We start from the raw sequence: 8,870 nt of genomic DNA, 5'->3' as shown, positions 1-8,870 counted from the left end.
TGAACGGATAAACAAAGATAATGTTGGGAAAATGTTCTGGTGTCTGATGATGGAGGGATTTGTTTTATCCACAGCAGGGTTTCACCTCAGTTTTGATATAACAATTAAAAGTTGCTGGTGTTCTTTATTTATCTGGCTAATTCAGATTGTTTTAGGCAGCTGGGCATTTTCAAATGTTTCATGGATAAAGTTCATTGAATCATAGAACATTTGAATTATTCCGCATTCAGTCAGAGTTATACCAGGCTTGTATCCAGCAATGAAGACAGAAATTGAAATGATAACTTACAAAAAACTTAATGTTTAATTCAACACATCATGCTGCTGTAATAATATGGTAAGTGAGTTGGAGATTAATGCTGTACTACAAGTAACACAGGAACACAATGATGCAAGAGGGATTTGTTTTTCAATTGATTACACATTCACTTATTTGCAGAAAGGAAAGTCCTTAAAAGCCACTTCAGTGCCTCTGATCTTTCTCTCCAGGTTGTATAGTCTTGTCTTGTTGTTTAATTTTAACATGGTGACAATGTGGAAGGAACTTGTTACTTTACACACAAAGTGCCCACATTTAAACTCTGTTTCACACACATTTTGGAGTCCACATTGCCATTTTGGCATCTCTGAATTGCAATAAATTGCAACCTTGGCTTGATATGCTTGCCATAACTTGGATTCTGATCAAGAGCCCTTGAAATTAGGCACAACATTAATCATACACTGTATTCGTAGCAGAAAATGTTGAAACGTCCTCATGCATATTTCTTGGCCGACTGCCTGGGGCACCAAAACCACCCATTTGCTTTTTGCTCCATTTTTATGGGCCAGTAATATGACAATGCCTTGTGAATTTAAATCATTTTGATCTGTTGTGCAGTGTTGTCTGTGTCTGTACCAAATGTCGCGGCTGTATGAGTTACATTTCTGGAGATAATGAACAAATAACATTGGCCTTCCTCTTTTGGGGGGTGTGAAAAGCTGACAAGGAAAAATATTTGACAGAAGTTTTGGTATCAAACAGCATATACATAAAGTAAAATAAAAATAAAAAAATCAAAGACCTAAACAAAATCTGATCTGAACTGACACAGATTGACCCATTTCAATCAGGAGTGACATGTATTTTTTGAGTAAACATGAATATTTATTGCCATGTGTACAAAAAGAATGAGAAAGTTTGGCGGTTAGACTCCATCATGATGAAGTTATATTTGGGGAGGTGATGAAGCTGTGCGTAGAATAGGAAACCCCCCCAATGGAGTCTAGAGTCTGGTGGTGGTGATGGAGGAAGAAGATCCTGGAGTTCTGTTGACAGGGGAGTTAGTTCTGGTGAGTAGAACTGGATATGAGGAGCTGGAGGAGGATGGGGTGGAGGAGGGTTGCATGAATGCCTGAAATGACAGCTGACAGCAGAGAGGAGAGCGGTTTTAAGTTTGACAGCAGAGACATGATTGGCTGAAAGTGTCTGTTGCAGAATCTGGTTGGATCAGTGGAGGGGGAGTACATGAAATCCCCATGGTCAGGTGAATAGAGGGAGCAGGGAGAGAGGTGAATGAAAAGATCGGCTTCCTGATTGAACTGACACTGAGCTTCATTTGATACTATGTGTTCTCAAAATAAATAAATCCATCACAAGCATGCTCGTGCGTTTTCCTTAACCAGGCATTTTAAAACCTGATAAACATCACTAAATAATACATCCACAGCCACGCCAGAAGCTCTGTGAGGCTTTGCTGAGGCACAGTCCTACTCTATGGTTAGCACGGCAACATGGTCACAGTTAAACATGCTAACCTTTAGCAGGTAAGATTTACCAATTTCCCCATCTTGATGTGACATGTTTGCATGCTAACATTCGCTAGAAACGGAAAGAACAGCTGAGGCTGCTGGGAATGTCATTAGGGTTGCAGTTATTTGGTCATAAAACAGCATCGGACAAATCAGGTGGGCATGGATATCTGCATCAGTGTCACTGCCATCCAACTTTAAGATGTTGAGATATAGTATTTCACTGGATATATGAAAACTTTAGCCTGCTGGTGGCGCTAGCAGCATCTTGCCAGTCAATATGATTTATTTTTTGGGGTACAACATATACTGTATATGTACCAACTTTCTCGGCAATCCATTCACCAAAACATGTTACTAAAAACAAAGATGTCAATAAATGGTGATGCTAAAAGAAAAAGTCAGTACTCTGTACAAATGTCTGTACCAAATAATGGATCAATCCATCAGGCAGACCTTAAAATATTTTACTGGATAAGTGAAAATTTTGACATGCTTTTGGCATTTGAGGAAAAGTCAGGACCATCTTGGCATCTGTGCCAAATTTCATGACAGTCCACCCAGAACTATGGAAGCCCTAAAGGGCCATGCATTCATACATTTTATTTCCTCCGTTTTCCCGTGATAACGAGTTAATTTCATTTGTTTTCTCAAGATCTCGAGTTATTATCTTGAAATAATAATAATCTCGGGATAATGACTGTGATATGATAGGCCTGAGATTATGGAGATGCCCGGGACCTCGTAGCTGGTCAGCTATGTAGTTAACGACGACATCAGGCTCACTTAGATTGCACCGCCGATATAGCTGAAGCCTTGCTAACCGTCTTTTCGATCAATAGCAAGGCATAATGCTATTTCAGCCTGTGTCAGGCCTTGATTGAAAAGATATGTGACGTGGTGATCGATATGCTCCTGCCCCTCTGACATTGCTACACTGAGTGATGTTTCCTGCAATGATTTAATATACTACACTATCGTTTTGTTTTCTCAAGATATTGAATTAATTATATTGTTATCTCGGGAAAACAAAGTTTCGTTATCTCGAGATGTCGAGAAAATGATCCCGTTATCTCGGGAAAACGGCAGTTGTTATTTCAAGATAATAACTCGAGATCTCGAGAAAACAAATGAAATTAACTCGTTATCACGGGAAAACGGAGAAAATAAAATGTATGAATGCATGGCCCTTTAGGGCTTCCGTACAGAACAACTGAATAGTTACAATTATTAAATAACAACAGAATAGACATAGATATGGTATCTTAGGTATCTTAAGATCATACAGTCTTTTAAATAATGCAATATCTTTCTCTTATAAATGGTGAAATCAACTCTCAGAAGTTCTGACACTGTAATGCATTGTTCATCAGAGCATTTCAGAAGTTACTGAGTGATTTAAGTATCACACTACATACTACCTGATTGACAGTACTATCTCAGACAGCCAGTCAATAACACCCCTAAAATGCATTCTTATTGTTTTTGCCTTCAGTACACAAAGACAGAAAAACAGGTCAAATTGATGATGTATCTGATGCAGAATAGAGCAAGGTCAGGTCAAAGTCATGAGTCACTAAGAAGATTGAGGCAGCTTTTCACTTGTTCAGTTGTTGTGATGGTGTTTGAGCTCTCTTAACAAATATCGCAGGTTGTGGAGTTTGGAATCGCTCTGGGGTATCAGGTGGAAAACATTAGACGATGCTTCAAAGGGTTCTTGTACTTTACCAAAAAGGTTCAGAGGTTTACACTCGGGGTGTACGTGGTTTCTAAAATAACACAAAATGACAGAAAAAATAAGAAAATGTACTATAATATAAACATACAGAATACAAATGAAATAAGTTACACTGATAGTTTTATAAAGTCTTGACAATACAACATCAAATGTATGGAGAAAATTCATCTCAAAAGGGAATGAAGTAGACAGCCGAGCTGTTTGTACAGTACAAACCTGTTATCTCACTTATATCACATTCTCACACTAAGAAATAAACAATTAGGCTACAAATATGTGTGTGTTGATGCCAACTCACGATATGTTTCAAGTTGAAGGGCACTTATCCTCCCACAGGCACTATCTGATGATTCAAATGTTGCAGTCTAGACTAGCAGGTAAAACTCACTCATCCTACTGGAACAAAATATAAATCATACTTACGCATCATTTGACACATGTAACCTCCTATAGAGCCAGAAAGACACCATTTCTCCCAAACATACTGATCACACTCTCTAGAGCAGGGGTGCCCAAACATTTTCCCTTGGAGGGCAGAAAACTGAAACTTGATGGTGGAAATAAACAACTAAACAAACAAATAATGCAGAGGCGATGCAGAAGCTCGGGGTAATTCTACACAGAGGAAGTGAAACCTTGTAGCTTCATGCACCTCTGAGCAGCTTGCACAAGTATGAATTGGGCTCCGCCTGCAACGCTTTATCCAGATTTCCGTTAACAGATCCATGGTGTCACCTATGTTTCACCAGAAGTTACAGTGACAGCAAACCAAATGAAATAAAATAATATAATAAAATAATAAAATTACGGATTTCTGGGGGTTTGATCATTATCATCATCATGATCAAACCCCAACAAAATATATAAGATAGGTGTAGTCGTTTTTAGACATTTTAATGTGGGAATGTTACATATTATATGTAATATAATTATTTGAGATTATTTGGACCAATCCATCAGATGATGGAGAGACACAGACACAGCATCCCGTAGTGACTGTGGACAATTAGGCAGTGTGGCCTGTTCTAACACACGAGCAGCTATGTGACAGAACGTTGGTCAAAATGTAAATGTTTCAGATAAATGAGCCTCATAAACAGATGCAGCTCCTGTTCAGTCTGGGCTTTCAAACCATTAAATTTTGCCCCCACAGTCACTTTAAATTGCTGAAAATAATTTGCATCTCTCTGGTTTCTAACTGTGGTGTTTGTCCCACTGAGATGCTCTTTTGGTAGTCATCATTCACAGCTGAAATGAACCTTGTGGACAACGGTTCTGGAATAGTGATTCAGTATGACGAGCCTCCTGTCGAAGGACTTCTGCTTTAATTACAGGCTTCATAGCTGCTGCTTAAGCTGTCTTCCTGCTGAGCTTAAGGTAGCTTTTGCAGGTGTGTATGAATCTTGTATGTAAAGCTATTTTCAAGAAAGGTGGGGCATAAGGTTGAAGTTGACGCCACGTAAGGGGCTAATTCAGAGTCCGAGCACATAGTTGAGCTCATTATGAATAATATGTGATAAGAAGGCAGATAAAAAGACTCTCTTCCACTCTGTCCGCCCCTTTCTCTCTTTGATAATTCACCACTTGCTGTCTTTCTGTCTTGCTTCATTTCTGTCACACTAAAAGGAATTCTGTGTTCCAGCATTTTCACATTCACATCAAACCTCACGCTCTTCTGATTTCTTTCCTGCACTCTGACAAGCCAACATTCACTTCACTTTTCATACGAGAAAGAAATCCAGCAGAATAACTTTTCTTTCCCTTTTCATTGACATACTCGTTTTATGCTATTCAACAAATTGGTTCTAGTGTCCCTACAGTGAGGCATTGTTGGCAGATACCAGCTGAGATTTTCTTCACTTTTCCATTTCATTCCTCTAAATTAGGGAGAGAAAACGCCCCATGACCCCTTGAAGACTCGTTCAGCTGATTAAACTCTGCATTTCCAGTCTGAGCCATGGGCTCTCCATCTAGATGGCGGGATACGGCATCTATAGGGTTTTTCCTGTCCTGATTTACTGTGTCTGTGTGGTTTAATTGGATCCATGTCTTATCAGAAGTCTTGTGGTGTGCATCCACCTTGACGCAAACAGCGGGGAGCAAACACAGACTGATCATATCTCATGGCAAAGAGGGGATTCAAAAAGACATTACAGCACAGTAGAACCATGGCTGTAGGGAGGAACAGTACGAGAGGTAAGAGCTTAACCTCACATGGTGCTAAAATGGGAAACTCAGTGCAAGGTGGTCTTATTGTGGTGATGCTACAATTGCAACAGGCAGTATGGGAATTATAACTCATGTCATAAATAAATTGAAATATTTTTCTTTTATCTGTTCTTAAAAAGATGATATTAGTTTAAATGATGACAAATAACGATCAATGTGTGGTTTATTTTCTTTCACAAACCAGAGGAGGACTCAACAAAATATATTTGTGTGTCTACCTCGACTTCATGGTGCACATACTGTAAATGCATTGGAGGCCAAATGATTTGATACATAAAACATCTCAATATCACCCCATAATCTTTTCATACATGCTCCCTTCTTTGTTTCGTTTTGATGTAATGGACTGATTATGTAAACCTTCTGTATAGGCCAACATATACATCTGCACACATAATCTTCTGTCATTTGTCACACAACACAATCAGTTAACGGCTGAAGAACACTGAAAGTCAAGTGGCAGCTACACTACGAAAGTTAAAACACTTCTTGCAAAACACCCCTCAGCTCAGACGACCCCAAAGCACTTGACTGCTGCTGCCGAACCCTCATCAGTATATAAATATAGGATGAAAGTAAGGCGGGCTATGAATTTTAAATACCCACTACCTCCTTAAGCTGCTTCTCATGTCTTCGGGGTGTGGAGACTGGAAGGTCTTCACAGTTTAAAACCAGACGAAAATAAGACCTGGCTCTACGAGGTCACTCACTTCAGTAACTGGAGGCGTGCCAGCATATACAGTACACACACGACATGTTAAAGGAACAGCTTGACATTTGGGGAAAATGTGCTTATCTGCCTTCTGCTGAGAGTTAGATGATATGACTGATAGCACTCTCATATACTATATGAATGTTAATATGAAGCTAGAGCTAGCTAGCGTTTAGCTTAGCTCTGGGGTCATCAACCTTTTTGAGAACTACCTCAAGAAGAGAGAGTTATATGGAGGGCAACTTGTTTTATAAACTGCCATACATTTAATAGGTTACATGTATTAGGAGACATACACATGTGACCAAACCTGCTGGCTCAAAAAAATATACATACAATAACTTGAACAATCAATTTAGGTGATTATAGAAAGTTGTGTGAAACAAATTTTCTTAACTCAACTTCTGTGTGATTCTGATTGATAATGGCTGGTGTTGTTTCTGGGCCCATTTTAAAAGGGCTTGTTTGATACACCCATTAGCCTCAGCCATAAACACTACAATGATCTGAAAGAGGGCATTATTGATTTGAACAAGTCAGGAAAGTCCCTTGGACCTGTTTCAAAGCAGTTACAGGTCCAAAGATCAACTGTACAAACAACTGTTTGTAAGTATAAAGTGCATGGCACAGTTGTGTCACTGCCACGATCAGGAAGAAATCATAAACTATCACCTGCTGCTGAGAGAAAACTGGCAATTTGTCAGAAAATTGAATTTCACAGAACATTTACAATATTTCTAAAAAAAAAGGCAATTCAAAAATAAGTTAAAAAACCCCAATGAATACAAGATGTTTCTAGCTTGTAATAAGTAAAAAAAAAATGCCAGTGGAAAAAGCGAAAATTCTCTAAAAACAGCTACTTTCTAGGTGATTCAGACTTACATATATTAAGAGTAATAAAATGTTTTCAACTAGAATTAGACAAATATACATGGTAAGACTTGGAGATGTACTAGAATATGCAGTCTCTCACTCACATCCCACTCAGTCTTTCTGTGGCCCCAGGAATTCTCAAAGTTAGCTATTTCATTAATATTTAAATGATTTTTTTTTAAATGAGACTGGAGAACTGAGTCACTCTTGAAAACCTTCCCCCGAGCTGGATCACTTACAGTAGGATCTGAGTGGTGTGCAGTGGCGGGAGAGAATGATAATTTGAGAATACCATGAGACTGTTTTTTTTTCATTTTCTTTTTTTTTCTCCAACTGTTTAAAGCGTTAGCCAGTTTTTTTTAGATGGAGGCAGACACACATGACAGTCCATCCATCTGGTGCGCCTGCTGAGTCTCCATCATCACCTTACTCCATCAAAACACCTCACAGTGTACCTCACCTCCATGCACCTCCATCCTCACTTACCGGCAACGAGAGAGCAGACATTTTCGAGTTAAGTTTATCTGTACAGCCTTGTTAATCACAGCTACAGTCTCAAAGGGCTTCCCAACGCCTACGCTATGGGAACAATGAATGCATGCGGTAACCCCTTCAGCCCTTAGACTCTCAATGAGCAAGAAAAACTCCCACTAAAACCTCAATCTGCATTGCGAGTAGGTGTGTGTGAGAGAGCATTTGTCAGAGAGAGAGAGAGGGAGAGAAGATGTCGGATGCCTTTACAAACTTTTGATGGATGTGTTTACATGCGGTGGTGTTTGACCTTCTGAATAATGGTTTGGTCATACTGTTTTAGCTGAGCAGTCACGTAAGTGTATGATTTAAAGAGTGAAGAGACAAAGACAAAGAGAAGCAGGGAAGGGATACAGACAAATCTGAAAATAAAATTCAGAAGAGACAGTAAGAAGGAAGAAAAAATATAGAAAGACATACTGTGCTGATACCGCAAGGCAGGGAGCCTTATTCTGGGCATGGAGTGAAACTGTAAGAGCCGAGCAGTTTGTGTTTAGCAGGGGAGTTTGAGTCTTTGGCAGCAACAATGTATGTGATGAGCCTGCAGACATGACCCAAGCAGAAAGGAGGCTGATGAGGGAGTAGACAGGAGATCCATCCCAATAAGATCCGAAGAAACAGCCTCTGTTTCTTTGTGTGTTTTTGTGCAAGACACTCAGAAGAGAGGCTCTGTGAATACCAGAAAAAAATAATGAGCCTCTGTGAAAAAAAATCATTGTATGTGATCATAATTCTTCATTAAAATAAACATGAATTGTCCTATTTTCATTCAGCAGTGCAAAATATTCACCGGCTCTTCCTGATGGTCTTGAAGTGTTTTTGCAGTCTGGGAAACAGTCGCACAATTTGGCTTAACAGCCTCAACACTGATATTACCCCCATTTATTTTGGAGAGACAAATCAAAGGCTGAACAAGTGGCTTAAAAACACTCACTTTATTTCCAGTGGCTGCAGTTTGGAGAGATTGGTTAATTAACAGAAGTAATGGGAGTCATT

Source organism: Pagrus major, chromosome 8 (assembly GCF_040436345.1).
Source record: "Pagrus major chromosome 8, Pma_NU_1.0".
In the NCBI taxonomy this organism is placed as follows: domain Eukaryota; kingdom Metazoa; phylum Chordata; class Actinopteri; order Spariformes; family Sparidae; genus Pagrus; species Pagrus major.
This window is presented reverse-complemented; position numbering follows the sequence as displayed.